Source organism: Nicotiana attenuata, unplaced genomic scaffold (genome assembly GCF_001879085.1).
Source record: "Nicotiana attenuata strain UT unplaced genomic scaffold, NIATTr2, whole genome shotgun sequence".
NCBI lineage: Eukaryota > Viridiplantae > Streptophyta > Magnoliopsida > Solanales > Solanaceae > Nicotiana > Nicotiana attenuata.
Genome location: NW_017674325.1, coordinates 79,780 through 98,314, shown reverse-complemented (window position 1 = coordinate 98,314; position 18,535 = coordinate 79,780).

Here is an 18,535-nt window from a genome sequence, read left to right as displayed (position 1 = left end):
TTACCAATCTCACTACTGACACTTGTCATTTTTAATCCTCTTAGTCATGTTCTTAACGGATTGAGATATAACTAACACTTATATTTGCAAGTTCAAAAATCTGCAGATGCTTGGCTCTGTTTTGTTTCACGAAACTATTTGGTGCAACATTTGACATTAACAAGAGGATGAGATTTTTTTATTAACAAAGTCACTAATTGGTCATTCACGTGAATTCCGTACTGTATCCATTCTGATGCGGAATTGAACCCAAATAGACCTTGAGGTCGAAAGTGAATATGGAGATATAGAGTTTTACTTTGCGCAAATAATTTATGAAGTTATATCCTTTACATGGTTTTTATGAAATTTATTCTCATAGGATAGATGTGTATTATGTGATGATCTCATATTATAAATTATATGCATGATCTGGAGTAATATGGTTTTATAGGTTAATTTTATTATTTCTTGACCAAATAAGTAATTTGGTAACATGCATAATATATGTGAAAGTTTTTTTTCCGAAGGTCGTATGACATGAATTATGCTTACATTAATACTTGAAAGTATTTCTGAGATCATGATATAATATATATGTAAAGATATTACATATGTTTGTTTGATTAGAGAAAGAGATCAAACTGTTTAAGGTGCTATAATGGTTTAGTTGATAAACCATTTTGGAAAGGGAATTAAAATTCTCGTGATTTTCTACACCTGTTATGGAGAATAAAAACTTCGTGATTTTCTACTTCTGCTTCGAGATCAAAATCTGCGTGATTTTGTACTCGTTCATTGAGATTAAAGTCTTTGTGACTTTCTACTCATTTGTCGGAAATTAAAGTCCAAGTGACTTTATATTCGTTTTGGAGATTAAAATCTTAGTGAAATTCTACTCCAATTTATTATTCGGGTTGAAGATTAAAAACTTCACCGTTTATTAAATTTGATTGTGTCACATATTAATTGGTTTGAAGATTAAAAACTTCACCATTTATTAGATCTAGTTGTATCAGATGTTACTCGGTTTGAAGATTAAAAACTTCACCGTTTATTAATTCTGAATGTGTCAGATTGGTTTGAAGATTAAAAAACTTCACCATTTATTAATTCTGGCTATGTCATGACACAAACAACAATTTTTGTGGTTGGCTCAACAACATAATTGAGGTGGAGAATATGAATCTCCATTTGCAGAAATATGTTCGGAATATAGAGTTATCCATCAAACTACTGCACCTTACACACCTCAATCCAACGGAATTGCGGAAAGGAAAAATCGGACATTAAAGGAAATGATGAATTCTTTATTAATAAGTTCCGGATTACCGCAGAGTTTGTGGAGGGATGCTCTCCTTACAGCTAACCGAATACTCAACAGAGTACCCCACAACAAAATGCAATCTATTCCATATGATAAATGGAAAGGAAGAAAACCCAACTTGAAATATTTCAAAGTGTGGGGGTGTCTAGCAAAGGTACAAGTTCCTTTACCTAAAAGGGTTAAACTCGGACCAAAAACAGTAGATTGCGTTTTCATTGGATATGTTACAAACAGTAAAGCATGTCGGTTTTTGGTTCATAAATCTGATAATCCCAAGATACATGTTAATACAGTAATGGAATCAGATAATGCTGAATTATTTGAAAGCATCTATCCGTATAAAACTGAAAGCGAGTCGTTAAGTGAAAGACCTAAACGACCTCGGGAAGAACCAAAGGAAAATACTCCAAATATAGAAGATCCAAGGCGTAGCAAACGTCAAAGAACATCTACTTCCTTTGGACCAGATTTTGTGACATTCTTGCTTGAAAATGAGCTTCAAACTTTTAAAGCAGCTATGTCGTCTTCTGATTCAGCATTTTGGAAAGAGGCAATCAATAGTGAGATTCTATCAATGCTGAATAACCATACATGGGAATTGGTTGATCTTCCTCCAGGAATTAAGCCTTTAGGTTCGAAATGGATCTTTAAACGGAAATTAAAGCTGATGGCACTATTGGCAAATATAAGGCAAGACTTGTTGTCAAAGGTTATAGACAAAAGGAAGGCCTTGATTACTTTGACACTTACTCGCCAGTAACAAGGAAAACATCTATTAGGGTGTTAGTGGCACTAGCGGCCGTGTATGGTCTTGAAATCCATCAAATGGATGTTAAAACAGCTTTCTTAAATGGAAAATTGGAGGAAGAGATATACATGGAACAACCTGAGGGTTTTGTGGTTCCTGGTAAAGAAAAGAAAGTGTGCAAACTTGATAAGTCGCTTTATGGACTTAAACAAGCACCCAAACAACGGCATGCAAAATTTGACCAAACAATGTTGGCAAATGGATTTAAAATCAACGAGTGTGACAAATGTGTTTACATTAAAAATACTCCAGGTCATGAAGTCATTGTTTGTTTATATGTTGATGACATGTTGATNAAATACTAAACGAGTAGTGATTAAATAGTGTTTATATTAAAAATACTCCAGGTCATGAAGTCATTGTTTGTTTATATGTTGATGACATGTTGATAATAAGCAAAAGTATGGCAGATATAAATGCTACAAAGCGCATGTTGGCTAGCAAATTCGACATGAAAAGACTTAGGAGTTGCTGATGTGATCTTAGGAATCAGAATTCACAAGACTCCACAAGGTCTAGCATTATCACAGTCTCACTACATTGAAAAGGTACTTGACAAGTTCAAGTATTTGGATTTCAAAATTGTCAAGACTCCAATTGACGTGAGTTATGCACTTCAAAAGAATGAAGGTGAAAGTGACTCACAACTGGACTATGCAAGAGTATTGAAAAGTTTGATGTATATCATGAATTGTACGCGACCAGATATAGCATGTGCTATTAGCAAACTGAGTCGGTTTACAAGTAATCCCGATCAAATATATTGGATGGCAATGAAACGAATTTTGGGGTATCTGAAACATACCCAAAATTATGCTTTGCATTATAACAAATATCCTTCCGTGATCGAGGGATATAGTGATGCAAATTGGATCACCGGATCATCTGAAGTTAAATCCACGAGTGGATATGTTTTCACAATTGGGGGTGGAGCAGTATCTTGGAAATCATCCAAACAAATGTGCATCGCCTGTTCTACAATGGAATCTGAATTCATAGCTTTAGATAAGGCCGGTGAAGAAGCTGAATGGCTCCGGAGTTTCTTGCAAGATATTCCATTTTGGCCCAAACCTTTGGCACCTATATGTATATATTGTGATAGTCAAGCGGCAATAGGTAGGGCAGGGAGCGTTATGTATAACGTAAATCTCGTCATATTCGACGGAGACACAATACCGTTAGACAACTACTCTCTAGTGGTGTTATCACAATTGACTACGTAAAGTCAAGAGATAACGTGTCAGATCCACTTACAAAAGGCCTATCTAGAGAGGCAATTGAAAGATCATCAAAGGGAATGGGGTTAAAGGCCTAGGACAAGTCATCATGGCGGTAACTCTACCTAGCAGACTGGAGATCCCAAGAGCTAGGTTCAAAGAGATCAAACAAAGTTATGAATGACGGTTCAACATTGTCAACTAACTCAACCCATTCTCGTGATGAAGACAATGTTCAAAAATGAGGTAAAGCATTAAGGCTTTTTGATGAGTCAATAAAGCTTAAAGCTTTTTAATGATTTGCTAAGTCTGGCAGGATATGACCGGATAGTGTGTCTTTAGGATTACACGTTTAGGAATCACCTATGTGAGTGTGCAGTGTAAGCCGCTTCAAGGAGAATGAAAGTAAAGGCCCATTCTCTAAGCACTCATGAAACCAGGCGGTGTTCATGGCTGAAATGAACACAACCGTGAGAACCATAGATGGTTAAGGATTGATTGTGTGACTTATGTTGTCTAGGTATACAACAAAGCTCGACGGTTCAAAGATATCAAATCTACCGATTGACCGAGTATATCCGATATAAGTTCACTACGGAAAGTTCAAAGGGAAACCTACTTATTCAGATGCAATTAATTCTTGCATGTAAAACACACACACGTCCGTGCATTCCTTTAAGTTTATAGCCATTCCCCATTCATGTGGGGGATTGTTGGATTTTGTTATTTAATAACAAAAGAAGTGTTAATGGAAAATGGTGGGAAAGAAATGGAGGGAGGTGAAATTTTGAATGAGTTCACTAATGCACTTTGTCCCTCATTGGTAGAAGGAAAGAAAATCTTTGTGTATATAAAGAGAAGCTCATCTTTTAGCTCTTAAAGAGCTAAGAAGAAGGCAAGACTCGCGCCGTCGTCATCGTCGCTCGCTCGGCTCGACTTCGGCTTCGGCTTCGGATTTGGATTTGGATTTGGATTTGTCAAAGATTGATTGATTAATCTTTTTGGACAAAATTTTTTTCAAATATTTAATTAAAGAAAATTCAATCTGGAATAACCCATTACCCGCGACCCGGTCCGGTCCGGCCCATTTTTCTTTCCCGGATTATTTTAAATCCGTTTTAAATTTCCCGCAAAATTTCCAACAGCCATGGCTGTTCTGAAACAGTGTCACACCTGTTCCAACAGCTATGGTTGTTCTGAAAGGTTGCAAACCTTTTCAGAAACAGCACCGAAATTGGCTATAAATACACCTTCAAATCCCAGAATATTTACTTACGAAATTTTCTGAATCTTCTTCTTCTTCTGCACAAAAATTCCAGTGTGTTTTGCAGCCTTCGAGTGGTTCGCTGTTCATCGACGTTTTTGGTACCAATAGTCCGCTGAGTTAAATCGTTCTATCCTGGGAGGATATATTCCAGAACCTCGGGTGCTTGAGGGGAATAATTTCCTTAAGGACACACTGTGTATTCAGTGGGCTCGATTTGTTCCTATACCTTTTTCAGAATTTATTTTGAAGAAGTTTACTGTTTTTCGGAATTTAAATTCTACTAACTTTCTGTTTCTGTTTTCAGAAAGATTATTATTTAATTTATCTACAGCAATACAGATATTTAACAGTAATACTCCAAACACGTTGTCTATGTCGACAAATACGTACCATATATGTTTGATAGTTTATATTATCTTATATAAAATTTTAAACTGTTAGAGATAATATACTTTTAATATTTAGGCACATGTTAATTTTTGGTTTTGTAGTAATATGGAGGTTGTTTTTTTTCCTATTTGATTTTGTCAGATGAATCAGCTGTTGGGATATTAAGTATATTAAATGCTTAAAAGATGGTGAATGGGAAATAGAGGGAAATAAAATTTTTAAGTGAAATTTTAAGTCTTCCCCTCCCNCCTTGGCAAATGGGCATTGTCCCATATTGGAAGAGGAAGAGGTTTTTAATGGGTTTATAAGCAATTGCTCTTCTTCTAGCTCTTAAAGAGTTGAGAAGAAGGCAAGCCTCGCGCCGTCGTCGTCGCTCGGCTCGGATTTGGATTTGGATTTGGATTTGGTCAAATGATCAATTGATTATTTTTTTGGACCAAATTTGTTTGTTAATAGTAAATATTAACAGAAATGTTATTAAATATCCGTTTTAATAACAAAATATTATTACTAAATCCAAGAACCGTTTCCAATTTTTCATTTTCTATTTTGGTAACAGAAAATTAACTACCCTCTTCAATTTTCCCTCTTTATTGTTGAGTAAATAGCCATTTATGTTATGGCATTTATGCTATGGCCGTTTTGCATAAACAACCATTCTGAAGAGTTGCACCTCTTCAGATTTCAGCCCAACTTTGGCTATAAATACAAGTCCATTCTCTCAGAATTTCCATACGATTTTCTGAGTTTCTCCTCCTTCTTCTGCATTGTTTTAACTTCAAAGTAAGCAACACTAATTGTGATTTGCTACCGAACTTTGTGTTCGCTGAAACACTGGGGTTTGAAGTACCACTACACCAGTGTGTAATTCGTTCTATCCTGGGAGGAAATAATCCATAACCTTGGGTACTAGGAGGGGATTAAATTCCTTAAGGAAACATTATGAATTCAGTGGGTTCGGATTAAATTCTGTTTCTGTTTATGTTAATTTATTTTCTCCAAAATTATTTTACAAATACAGTTTGCTAACAAGCTTAAAAAATTTAATTTGTATTCTGTATTTGCGTTATATTCACTGTTTTGGAGTTTAAAACCTTTGTGGGTTTTTACTTCGTTGGAGATTAAAATCTACGTGATTTTAACATTTGTTTGTGTCATTCTTTTACAGAAATGACTAATGATAACGGGAACCAGGCTGTTCCAATGGTGACTGCCAATGCATCAACAAGCCGAACACTGGCGTTGGCACCGGCGGAGAAACTCGGAAAATTTTCCGGGTTAGATTTCAAGCGGTGGCAGCAGAAGATGTTCTTCTACTTGACTACTTTAAGTCTGCAGAAGTTCATCAAGGAAGATGTTCCTGTTCTGCCCGATGAAACTCCAGAGAATGAATGCTTTCTCGTGATTGAGGCGTGGAAGCATTCTGATTTTCCGTGCAAGAATTATGTTCTTAGCGGACTGGAGGACGATTTGTATAATGTCTACAATGTCTACAGTGGCGTGGATACGTCAAAAGAATTGTGGACTACGCTTGAAAAGAAATACAAAACTGAAGATGCCAGGTTGAAGAAATTCGTTGCAGCCAAGTTTTTGGACTACAAAATGGTAGATAGCAAGTCTGTTATTACCCAAGTCCAGGAATTGCAAGTGATTATTCACGATCTCCTTGCTGAAGGTATAAATAATTCATACTGATGTTGAAAGTAGTAATCTTAGTATTTTTACTAACAGAAATTTCATTGAAGGTCTTGTAATTTACTTCTATTTACGCTAGTACTGACAGTAAGCTTAGAAATATTATGTGGAATAATTTGTTAGATATGCATAATGTTATTAGAGGTCCCTGGGTAGTAGGGAGTGATTTTAATGATGTCTTAACTTTGGAGGAAAAATTAGGAGGCAGGAAAGTTAGTCACAAGAGAACCAAGATCCTTTGGGACTTCATCAACACTTGCATCCTAATTGACTTAGGTTTCAAAGGCCTTAAGTTTACGTGGTCTAATAAAAGGAAAAAAAACAAAGGTCTCATTCTAGAAAGACTGGACAAAGTTTTTGCTAATAAGGAATGGATTGATTTATTTTCAGAAGCATCCATTACCCATCCTCCCAAGGACTCACTCGGACCATACCCCCCTTTTAATAATTTGTAACCCTAAAAAATGCAACAACTTTAAAAAACCTTTTCGGCTAGAAACTTTTTGGTGTCGCCACCCGGATTTTATAAACCTAGTAAGAGATAGTTGGAATAATTCTAGCTACGTCCATAGCTCCCAAAAATTTTGGGACAACATTATTTATTGGAGCCAAAAACACTTTGGTGATACTCACCTAAAGAAGTTAAGGATAATTGCTAGAATTAATGGCATACAGCACTCCAATAATTACCACTCTAGTCCTTTTCTCCAAAATTTAGAGTCAAAACTTCAACAAGATTATAGAGAAATCCTCAAACTAGAAGACGGGTACTGGAAAATTAGAGCCAGGATGTCCTGGGTACAAGAGGGCGATGCTAACACGAAATTCTTTTATATTAGTGCAACCAATAGGGCTAGGAAAAACAAAATAATTTACTTCAAAGACAATTTTGGTAATTGGATCAATGAGCCAAATCAAATCCTAGACCATACCCTCAATTACTTTGAAAATGCTTTCAAAACTGAGCATTGTGCTACAAATTGGTTTTCTATAAAAAAACAATCCAAAAACCTTCACCAATATTGATCATTCAACCCTTGATGATCAATTATCTAAGGGTGAAGTTCATAAAGCAATATTTTCCTTCAAGCCATTTAAATCACCCGGACCGGATGGCATACATCCTTTTTTTTACCAAAAATATTGGAGCATTGTAGGCCAATCAGTTATAGACCTATGCACTCAAGTATTCAAAACCCAAACTCTTCCCCCGGATATCAACAATACTTTCATCTGTCTAATCCCCAAAGTTCCCAACGCCAATAACCTAAAAAACTTTATACCCATAGGTCTTTGTAACACCATTTACAAGATCATAACAAAAATCATTGCTAATAGAATTCAACCCTTCCTTAATCAAATCATTAGCTCCTTCCAGGCTAGTTTTTTAAAGGGTAGAAGGTCGTCAGACAATGCTATCATAATTCAAGAATTGATATCCCAATTCAAAAAAATGAAAGGGAAAAAGGGTCACATGATCCTTAAATTGGACCTGAAAAAAGCTTTCGATAGATTGGAATGGTCCTTCATCTATTTAACACTCTCTCACTTCCAATTTGCAACCAATATTAAGAACCTCATTATGAACTGTATTAGTACTAGCAATATTGCTATTTTGGTAAATGGTGTTACAACCTCTTTCTTTGCCCCAAGTAGGGGGATCAGACAAGGTTGCCCCCTATCACCCTTTATTTTCATCCTGTGTATGAAAATGCTATCACGACTGATCTGCCATCAAGTAGATACTAACCTTTGGGACCCTATTAGCCTAAACAACCAACACACTAGTATATCCCACTTGTTCTTTGCAGACGATCTAACCCTTATGGCAAAGGCCAATAAGAAAAACCTTCATACCATCAAGAATTGCCTTAATACTTTTTGCAATATGTCAGGGCAAAAATCAACAAGGAAAAACCAAAAGCTTTGTTCTCCAAAAATTGTCCTATTCAGTTAGCCAAAGAAATTGCCTTAGGGTTCAACATTAAGATCACCAATAAATTTGTTACCTATCTAGGCTTTCCAATCCTCAACAATTCTCCCAAAGCATCTGATTATCAATTCATTATCGATAAAATACGGGCTAAGCTCTCCAACTGGAAAACAAACTTCCTTAACATAGCGGGAAGGACTACCTTAGCTCTTGCAACCCTCACTTCAATTCCAAACCATGCTATGCAATACACCTTACTCCCCAAAAAGATTCTTAAACAAATTGATCAAATTCAAAGGAATTTTATTTGGGGTACCACATCTAATCGAAAAAAGCTTCATCTTATTAATTGGAATATTGTTACTAAGCCTAAAGTCTTGGGAGGTCTAGGAATGAAAGATGTCCAGTCAAAAAATAAAGTCTTATTAAGTAGCTTATCTTGGAGATTACTTAATAACACTTCCTCCCCCTGGGCTAACCTCCTAATCCGCAAATATTGCAACAAAAGTTACAACCACTCCTCCTTTATATGAAAAAGTATCCTTAATGGCTGGAAAACCTGTAGCCAAGGAATTCAATGGCTCCCGGGCAAAAACTCTAACCTAAACAGTTGGGAAACTCAATGGATCCCACAATTACCAACTTTGAGAGCATGCATTGAAGGTCCTCTTCAACTAAATGAGGACTCCCTTCCCATTAAGAAATTGCACCACAAAGGAAAAAGGAACTTTGACAAAACATCCTTTATTATTCCCCCCTCAATCTTTGATAAAGTCAATTCAATACCTCTACCCCTTCAAAACTTTGATAAGCCTCTATGGAGACTTAGCCCAAACGGTTTATTCAATACAAAATCTTGCTACAAATTACTGAACCATGGGGACAGAGATACTAATCATGAGTTTGAGTGGATATGGAAACTGCCTTGCCCTAATAAAATAAGATACTTCATATGGCAAACTCTTCACAATAAAATTCCTTGTCGTTCACATCTCCACCACATTGGAATCAACATAAACCCAAACTATCCTAGTTGCCAAGATCAAGAGGAGACAATCACTCACATCTTCCTCACATGCCCCATTGTCTCGGGCATATGGAAACAATTAGAAATTGCAAACCTGATCTCCAATGACGACACTCATTGGATCATCAAATTAAAGGATAAAAACATCAACTCCCTCCCCCTAAATCTTCCTTGGAGTAATCTTCTCCCTTTCCTTCTATGGGGAATTTGGATTAACAGAAACAACAACAATGTCAATAACACCCACTACCCCCCTCGCATGAATGACATTTGCAAACTGGCCTTTGAATTCCTCTTTTTCAACTCCACTGGTACTACCCCCATGGATAAATCCATTATTACCATAAAATGGCACCCCCCCATAACGTGAATGGTATAAACTAAACACTGATGGGGCCTTCAAACATGAAGGTAACAAATCAGGTATTAGAGGAGTCTTTAGAAACCATAAGGGAAAATAGATATTAGGGTTTCAAAAGATAAACAAAGCTCAATCTCCTTTACACTCAGAACTCCAAGCAATCCAAGAAGGATTAAGAATAGCAACAACTTACAACCTGTTTCCGCTAGAAATAGAAACAGACTCCACTGAAGCCATCAATGCTATAAACCAAGACCACTTTGTTGTAACTAATACTGTTCATTCATGCAGGTCATTGATGCTCCAGCAGAAGGACCTGTTCCTACGGCATAACTTCCGGGAAGGAAACCAAGTAGCACACCTATTGGCAACGGATGCATGCAAAGATGTTTTTTGGCAACCAAGTAAGGAAACAACAAAACTACATCCAACTCCGCCTCATTTTGTGAGCTCACAACTAGCAAAGGATCTGGATGTGGTCCACTACTACAAGAAGTCACTAGACATTTTGGCTTATAATAGACTAAAACTACTAGGAAATCAAAATGTCACAAAAATTGGTTCACCAATTAGTGACGATTTTTACTTTCGAAGCATATGTAACAAGAACAACTTCTAGTCTTTATATAATATAACTATCCATATTATCAACAAAAAAAAATAGACGCATTCAAGCAATACAAAAATGAATTTGAAATGCAACTTAACAAGAAAATTAAAATGATAGGAAGTGATAGGGGTGGTGAATATGAATCTCCTTTTGAAAAAATATGTTTAGAATATGGAATTATTCATCAAACGACGGCTCCTTACACGCCCCAATCCAATGGGATTGCAGAAAGGAAGAATTGTTCATTAAAGGAGATGATGAACGCATTATTGATAAGTTCTGGTTTGCCACAGAACTTGTGGGAGGAACCGTTCTTACGGCTAAGCAAATACTAAATCGAGTACCCCATAGCAAAACACAATCCATTCCATATGAAAAATGGAAAGGAAGGAAGCCCAACTTGAATTATTTTAAAGTGTAGGGGTGTTTGGCAAAAGTACAAGTTCCTAAACCCAAAAGGGTAAAATAGGACCGAAAATCGTTGATTGTGTTTTCATAGGATATGCGACCAATAGTAAAGCATATCGATTCCTGGTTCATAAATCAGAAAATCCCGACAGTCATAATAATACGGTTATAGAATCAGATAATGCTGATTTCTTTGAAAATATATATCCGTATAAAAATGAATGTGAGTCGATTGGTGAAGGATCTAAACGACCTCAGGAAGAAACAAAATAAAGTACATTTAATCAGGAGGATCCAACACGTAGTAAATGTCAAAAAACGTCTACTTCATTTGGACCAGATTTTGTGACTTTCTTATTGGAAAATGAGCCTCGAACATTTAAAGAAGCTATGTCTTCTTCGGAATCATTATTTTGGAAAGAGGCAGTCAATAGTGAAATAAAATCCATATTGAACAACGATACATGGGAATTGGTTGATCTTCCTCCTGGAAATAAATCGTTGGGTTCTAAATGGATCTTTAAGAGGAAAATGAAAATGATGGCACTATTGATAAATTTACGGCAAGACTTGTATTCAAAGGGTATAGACAACGAAAATGTCTTGACTACTTTGACACATACTCTCCAGTTACAAGAATTACGTCCATACGGATGTTAGTAGCATTAGCTGCGGTGTATGGTCTTGAAATTCATCAAATGGACGTTAAGACGGCCTTCTTGAATGGAGATTTGTAGGAAGAAATCTACATGGAACAACCTGAAGGGTTTGTGGTTTCAGGTAAAGAAAAGAAGGTCTGTAGACTTGTTAAGTCCCTTTACGGACTAAAACAAGCACCCAAACAATGGCATACGAAATTTGACTATATTGTCAAATAGTTTTAAGATAAATGAATGTGATAAATGTGTGTACATTAAAAATGTTCCAAATCATATAGTCATTGTTTGCTTATATGTGGATGATATGCTGATAATGAGTAATGACATTGCCAACATAAATGCTACTAAGCGTATGCTAACTAGCAAGTTTGATATGAAGGACTTAGGTGTTGCTGATTTAATTCTGGGGATTAAGATCCATAAGACTCCTCAAGGTCTGGCATTGTCACAATCTCATTATATTAAGGCAGTACTTGAAAAATTCAAGCACTTAGGCTTTAAAGTTGCAAAGACTCCAATTGACGTGAATCTTGCATTAGCAAAGACCAAAACATATCACAATTGGATTATGCTCGTGTGTTGGGATGCTTAATGTACATCATAAATTGTACACGACCAGATATATCTTGTGCTATAAGTAAATTGAGTCGATACACGAGCAATCCAGGTCAATCTCATTGGATGGCAATGAAACGAGTTTTGGGATATTTAGAACATATCCAGGGCTTTGCTTTGCACTACAGTAAATATCCTGCAGTGATTAAGGGATAGTGTGATGCAAATTGGATCACCGGTTCAACTGATTTTAAGTCCACAAGTGGATATGTATTCACTATTGGTGGAGGAGCGATATCTTGGAAGTCATCCAAACAAACTTGTATTGCCCGCTCTACAATAGAGGCTGAATTCATAGCCTTAGATAAAGCCGGTGAAGAAGCTGAATGGCTCCGGAATTTCTTGGAAGACATTCCATTTTGGCCCAAACCGTTGGCACCAATGTGCATACATTGTGATAGTCAAGCGGAAATTGGAAGGGTTGGGAACGTTATGTATAACGGTAAACTCGTCATATACGACGAAGACATAAAACCGTTAGGCAATTAGTCTCTAAGAGGAATTATCACGATTGACTATATAAAGTCAAGTGATAATGTGTCGTATCCACTTACAAAAGGCCTAACTAGAGAGGTAGTTGAGAAATCATCAAGGGGAATGGGACTATGGCCGAGAACAAGTCATAGTGGCGGTAACTCTACCTAGAAGACTGGAGATCCCAAGATCTAGGTTCAAGGAGATCAAACAAAGTCATTAATGACGGTTCAACATTGTCAACTAAACTTTTGGTCCATTCTCGTGATGAGACAATGTTCAGTACCAAGGATAAAGCGTTAAGGCTTTTCAATGATTTCTAAATTCGATACGGGGTATATCAAATAGTGTATCTACGGGATGACACGTTTAGGAATCACCTATATAAGTGTGAAGTGTTAGCCGCTTCAAGGAGAATTTGTAAGGCCAGTTCTCTACGCACTTATGAAACCAGGCGGTGTTCATGGCTGAAACGAACACAACAATGAGAACCAACGACGGTCAAGGGTTGGTTGTATGACTTATGGTTGTCTAAGTATACACCAAAGTTCGACGGTTCAAAGATATCAAATCTACCGATTGACCGAGTATATCCGACATAAGTTCACTACGGAAAATTCAAAGGGAAACCTACTTATCCAGATGCAATTAATCCTTGCTTGCGAATCACACAGTTTTTCATTCATATTTCCGTGATATATCCATTCCCCATTCATGTGGGGGATTGTTGGGATTTTAAGTATATTAAATGCTTAGGTGAATGGGAAATGAAGGGAAATGAAAATTTTAAGTTCCCCCCCCCCCCCCCCTTGATGAAGGAACATTGTCCGGGTATATAAGCAATTGCTCTTTTTCTAGCTCTTAAAGAGTTGAGAAGAAGGCAAGCCTCGCGCCGTCGTCGTCGCTCGCTCGCTCGGCTCGGCCTCGGCTTCGGCTTCGGCTTCGGATTCGGATTTGGATTTGGATTTGGATTTGGTCAAATGATCGATTGATTGATTAATTTTTTGGACCAAATTTGTTTGTTAATAGTAAATATTAACAGAAATATTGTTAAATATCCGTTTTAATAACAAAATATTTATATTAAATTCAAGAACCGTTTCCAATTTTTCATTTTCTATTTTGGTAACAGAAAATTAAATACCCTCTTCAATTTTCCCTCTCTATTGTTGAGTAAATAGCCATTTATGTTATGGCATTTATGCTATGGCCGTTTTGCATAAACAGCCATTCTGAAGAGTTGCACCTCTTCAGATTTCAGCCCAACTTTGGCTATTAATACAAGTCCATTCTCTCAGAATTTCCATAGGATTTTCTGAGTTTCTCCTCCTTCTTCTACATTGTTTTAACTTCAAAGAAAGCAACAGTAAGTGTGATTTGCTACCGAACTTTGTGTTCGCTGAAACACTGGGGTTTGAAGTACCACTACACCAGTGTATAATTCGTTCTATCCTGGGAGGAAATAATCCATAACCTTGGGTACTAGGAGGAGATTAAATTCCTTAAGGAAACACTGTGAATTCACTGGGCTCGATTAAATTCTGTTTCTGTTTATGTTAATTTATTTTCTCCAGAATTATTTTACAAATACAGTTTGCTAACATCAGCCACTGCCATTTACATAATTATTAGACTTTGTATTTCTTACGGTTTACGATGATAACATTATTAGGTCACCGATGTGTTGGTAAAAATTTACCCCCACCGGGTATATGCACGAAACCATTAGGCGTATGCCATGTGTTTACAAATAAACTCATATCACTTAATTATGATTAATTTATAGTATATGTTTTCACCTAATAAAATTATTTAACCGTGATAAATTGTTACAGTTTGATGCAAACATCCGGTACGATAAGTATTTCACGCATTTGGGTTCCTAGTTTACAACATCCATCCAAAACGTAAAGTTAAGGCTATGGCTATATATAGCAATGAAAATAGACTAGTCAAGTGCATTGTATGAAATTCTTAACCATGTTTAGTCTGATCAAGTTCATGTTTGAAATTCTAAACTATGTACCATAAATTAAACCTTTCTGGTTAAAGTAATAATTGAAAATGACCCATTGATGAATGGTGCAACGAAATTCAACAAAATTGATTTGCAAAGATATACGTGGAAATCAACTTATGATTTAGAAGTCATCGTCAAATTTGGCAATTTTCAGTCTTTTCTATTTGTGATCGGTATATAGTAGACATGTAATTTAACTTGTCCAACAAAAGAACAACAGAGTTGTCAATGTCATGTTATTTTCAAATAGTTCTCCTTCATTGCAACATTGTCATTTCTAGATCTTCTGATTTCTTGCTTACAACAATTTACCCTTTTTACAAACTTAATTGAAGGTGACTCGCTCATAAGCCGAGGGTCTTTCGGAAACAACTTCTTTGTCTCCTTGAAGGTAGGGGTAAGGTCTGCGCACATACTCTGTTCATTACACTAAGTCCGTTGTTGTTGTTTGTAATTGAAAGGTGACTCACAAAGCTAATTAATGAACAAAAACTTCATGCAGATGCATGTAGAGAAACTAAAGAAATAATTATAATCGTGAAAGTTATTACGCAATTACGCAAATTACCCTTTATGTCAATGTTGCCAATTCCCACAATATTAATTAAGTGAAGTGAAAACATTATGAAGTCAGACACATGCATTATTTGTAGGTTTTTTAAAGTCACGATTTTAGAAAAAGAAAAGTTGCATTGCCGTGAAATTAATCCAAATATTGAACTGTTTGCACAACTCCTTGGTATTCATTTTGAGATAAAGGGAGTAATTATCTTGTAATTCTTTGAGAATGAAGAAATTAGTACTACTCAATATATTAACGTGATAATAGTGAATATTGAATAACATAGGCTTTGTAATTTGCTTAATACGAAGAAGGAGGACACGAAATTATTTATACTTTGATCTAGCGGTGGCAAAATGGATTAAAAAATCAGTTATATCCATATTATCCACTAAAAGCGGGTTGGATAATGAACTTTTTAAAAATAGGTCAAATGTGTATAAGATTAATATTATCCACTTAAAAATGGATAACCAATGGATTTAATTTTTACATTTTCAAAAGCTTAAATTGGGGGTTCCTTAGGTTTGGAAGACTATGAATTCTCCCAAAAGTGATCATATTCAAGAAGCCATGGATAATATGGATATTCATATTATTCGCGGATTAACTCATTTTTATTCGTATTAAATATGAATCGGATCAGATAATTTCCTGCCATATCCGACCCCGCCCGTTTTTCACCCCTACTCTGATCATATATGCCTACCTAATTAGTATAGCTATGGTAATGCAGAAAAAATGTGCTGAATAAAACTAGATTTTTGTAACCTGCAGAGGAATTTGACAAAAATGGTCTAAAGTCGTCGTCGTCGCAGCCATTTTTATAAATTTGCATCCATGTTACCTCTCTACTCTTTTATGGAAATTCAATTACGACTTCTCTTGATTTTTGCTTATTCATGAGTAATAGTATATATCGTCACTCATGCGCAATAATGATTTAATTTTGAGAATTTATTTTGGACTTTGCTGTTTGGATTTTATTTTTTGCCTTAAATTATAGATTTGTTTCTTTCTGAAGTTCCAAAACGGTATTAACTAGAAGTAGTCCTGTGCAAGTTACCGTTTCTGAAATTTGGCTGGTTTTATAGCTAAGGACATTTAATGTCATACGTTGGAAACCAAGAAGAACATTGGCGAAGTTAGGAATTTATTCAAGGATATTTAAATTTGAAAGAAGTTAAAAAAAATTCCGATAAAGGGTGTTCACTATGTGTTATATATCTCTAAAACGTAATATTTTACCTATATACACATTGTAAGTTTTCGACGAACCACTGAATAAGAAGGTTAGTTAAATGAAAATATATTCTCAACTTAGGGAACCTATTTGAAAAATTAATACAAAAAATTATGTTCTTGCGGAGTACTTGAGCAGGTTAAATAATTATATATAGTCGAACACATGAAGACAAAAAAAAAATAAAAAAAAATTAAACATCTTAAGCTCTGTTTTAAAAGGCAGAATTGGAACTCGCCCCGGGCTTATGTGTGGGGCTTAGTTCTGTGAGACTTACGCCTCGGCTATCGGGGTTTACGCCCGAACACGCCCAACGCCCCGCGGACTGGGCTCGCCTAATAGAACTTTATGCAATTGTATGTAACTAACCTTGTAAATCCTCAAATTTTCTTAATAAATCATTAACTATTCAAAATTAGTTTTTCTTAATCATAAATCATTAAGCTGAGCGTATTTTATGTCTTAATTAAAATAAAAATTATTGCACGTTATCCACTAAGACTGCTATGATAGCTAATTTTAAATAAATCTTTCATTTAAAAAGTATTTATTTATTAACTTTTGTTATGTCTTTACTATATAATAGTCCATAATTTTTTTTATAATTATTTTTCTAAATATTTTTTTCACGTTTACGAGATACAATACGTATTAATTTAATAGCTCAGTATTAGCTAATAACTATTTACAAATAATTAGTTATCATGGTATTGTATGGTGAATTATGTGTCACTTTATTAAAATGTTGAAACTTAAAAATAAATGATGCTAGAGAATCATATTTAAATTGTGAATTATGTTTCTATATAAATTATCTTTCAAATAGAAAGCATATTAAATAAAAGGAGTATTTTAAGAATAATATCAAGTTATAATATCGAAATTCTTTCAAGATTCATTACTCCTTAATAGATACATTTCATATGGAATACAATACTTTTGATGTTCGAATTGTAACGACATTAAAGCTAATTTGCATATTATAATATGTCATACTTTTTGTATTATTCATAGCTGAATTATAATTTATAAATATTTTAAATAGATTATTTGTTTCAATTTTTTGATGCTAATGTAATTTTTATAATTATTTTTTATATTATACTATCTTAAAATTTTTGAAATTAGTAAATTTAAATATCCGTGGGACTTACGCCCCATGTCTCAGGATTTACGCCCCGTCTCGTCAGAGGTAAGACGCCTCGTCTCACGCCCCCGCTACTTAAAACATTGATCTTTAAGGCCGCGCGCCTCCAATGTATCCAGTCTGAAATATGACGCCTTTGAACATGGTTAATTACTAAAATATTGAAATCAAAACTTCGAACATGTTTAATAACTAATATATCTGTTTAGGTCAATTCTGGACCTTCCAAAAGTTTTATATGGTGCAGTGTGCATATGAGGATTCTCATATTCCTTCGTCATTTCACGCTCTATATATTCTAGAACTTGTCAATTAACTCGCCCTTTTCCTGAATTATACGAAGCCCCCACTAGAATGGAATGAAGATTTTATGTGGTGCACTAAAATTTGTAGTAAAATTTTTATTCTACTTCGGAAAAGAAAGAAAGTGAATGTTAGTGTAAATCAAGGGTGGCAAATGGACGGGTTGAGCTTAATTTGGGCGGGTCAAAATGGGTTAGATCAATAAATGAGTCATTGTCCAACCCAACTCAAAGTGTACTTGGCTATAAGATGGGCTAAACAATGGGTCATAACCCAACCCGCCCAACTTGACCCATGTTTTAGAACCATGCCCATCTTGCATAAAAAAACCTTTTACCTTAAAATGTGTAAGTTGAAAAATATTTTGTGGGTGGGGGTGGAGGATTGGGGTGGTGGGTGGTGCAGAAAAACGAAAAAACAGAAAATTGAAAATATTAAAAAAAAAATTAGAGGCTTTGTGCGGAGGGGGGTAGGTTGTCGGGTGGTGCAG